Below are 2,515 nucleotides of genomic sequence, written 5' to 3' on the forward strand. Positions count from 1 at the left end.
CGACCACCGACGCTGGTACCTTGTCGGTGTGACACTTCCACATAACTTTTCCTGCAAGGATTTTGGTAGCTACACAGACTGCTTTGTCCTTGATGTTGGAGATGGCGTAGCCGCTCTTCTTCTTTTCTAGCTTATACTTCATTTTCATGGCCTCCACAAGGGCCAAATCACTGCCCTTTCCTTCAGCTATGGTTGCGGGGTCCTTTCCTTTGTAGGGGAGCTAGGAAATGCGGTGAATTAGGTCTGTCGTGATGGGGATAGGATCCTCCAACCATAGATACCCATCATGCACCAGGCAGAGCAGTTGCCTGATGACGAAAATGATTATTGGTGCGCGGTGGAAATGCGGAACCCATAGTAAGTTCAATAGCCCAGCCTTTTCCACACCGTGCAGCCACTTCTGTGGCTCTAAAGTTGTTACCACCCCCATGGTGTTCTGCTTCATGAGGTTCCCAGTCTCTGGGTGACGGAACTTCTCACGGTCAGCGAGGTCCTAACATTTAAACTTCATGGTTGGCATGCGGCCCAGGTGCATTCCTTTGAACACAACGTCGTCTAGGAGGAGCGGGGTCTAGACTGAACTCTTGGTTTCGTCCAGGTCATTTGGAACTTTTGTCTTCCCTTTCCGCAGAGGGACATATGCGAGCAGTTTTGTCGCGGAGTGTGTAGGTTGAATATCCTCCTCCATGCCTTTCTCTTCTTCCTCTATGATAATAAGGGCATGCAAATCTTCTTCTTCCTCATCTATTTCTATCGTGACAGCTTTCCCCTTCTCTTCCATCGATAGTTTGCTATGCAGCGGGATCCTCGGGGACACGCATATGGGGGCCATTTCTTGTTTATCCTTCTTGGTCCTTGGTGTACGCGGTGACTTGGGGATTTCTTCCACAACCCAGAGGCCTTTTGGAACATCTTCCATAGTTAGGGCCTATGCGGCCTCGCCGGTGGTTACCTCTTCTATTCCCAAACTGTCCTTAGTTGTTGTCATTGTATCTGGGTTGTAATCTAGCACTCGCAAATTCAAGGGCTCAATCAACGCTCGGCTCACAATGCTCAGGGCTCTGCTCAATTGCTCAATTCTAAAATGACCAAGTGTTGTTTGCTCGGTAGCCCTTTATGTTTTATAGTGCCTTTTGATTTTGAATTTGACCATTCCCTCCAATTCCGGTCCATTAATGCTTTCTTGGCGGTAGATTTTCCCAAATCTTGCCCATAAATCACGTCTTAAATGCCTGCCGCCCGCTCTATTTGGCCTCACGTCGAGCATCCCATCGTGAATAGTGACTTCAATGGTCACTTTCTGGCCAACTCACGTGGCAGTGCAACCCTCCATGTGCGGTCACAGACCTTATGACTCTCTACTTCTGTGCACATCCCCAATATCGCACAGTTCCCTCGCAGAATAGTTTATAGTCCCGTGCTCCCTTCCAACTGCCTGGAGCACTAAGATTGTCCTTCCCGTTGCTAGTCAAGTGGTTGCACCACCTGTGTGGGGCTCCATCTCGTCCTCCACAATGGTTCGCAGAGAATCCCCACCTTCTATTTTTGTGGTCGGCATCGTGTACTTCACCACTTGCAACGTGCTACCCTGGTCACTACGCTTGGCGATATGTAGTCCAAGCCAAGGCAACAGACTAACCAATTCACGACGATAGTTCTCAAACTTGTCAGTATGATCGTATGCACCTTGCCTTACCATCCTAGGTTTTTCGACGAGAAACGCTTCCTTTATCTCGTCCTCCAGCTTCTTGACCTCCGCATCCATCAAAGCGCTTTTCTTCCTTAATTGTACCCTTTCTTTTTCAAGTTCGTAGAGTCTAAAGTTTCCTCGTCGAATTTCTTCCTCAAGTCCAATGTGTTCTATTTCTTGCAACTATGTGATTCCTTCTTTCTGGGCTTCACGAACCATCGTATCTATAGGTGCTGCTATGTGCGGACTAGGCTTTGCATGCTCCATAGGGATTACAGCCTCTACTTCAAAGTTCAGCTTCAGAAGTGCCCGCGCGGGCAGGGTTTTGCACATGGTACTATAAGCCCATAGAACCATTGGTATGTGCAGGTCCCAGTCAGTGTGTCTCACATGGTGGACTACGTTCATTACTTCACACACTTTGTCAAAGGCTTCCACGTGGATAATATTTGGTGCGCTTTGTCTTATCATACTTCGTCGTTTGCGCCCTCGCCGTGCGCACTCCTACTTGTTGGTCCTATTTCCTATCACGAGGACGGTGTGTGTTCATGTAGGTTGTGTACCATATGCCTGTACCCATCTAAAGAGGTGGAAGCGCAGGTTGTTTCATCCATCATACCTAGCATTCATCCGCATCTGAGGCTTCACAAATCATAGGCACATCATTCTTATACATTCCCACCAGTCCTCAAAATTCCGCTGGTGCGTACCCCACCATCTTGCGGGCGTAGCGCGCAGTGCCCATTTCAGAGCGTCGAAACGCTGCTATTCTGATACTTCTCTTTCAAATTTGTTCAAGAAATAATCTACCACGGTTAGTTTGTC

This window comes from Pinus tabuliformis, chromosome J, assembly GCF_031772625.1.
Source record: "Pinus tabuliformis cultivar Carrire ecotype Pingquan chromosome J, CPIR1, whole genome shotgun sequence".
Lineage (NCBI taxonomy): Eukaryota > Viridiplantae > Streptophyta > Pinopsida > Pinales > Pinaceae > Pinus > Pinus tabuliformis.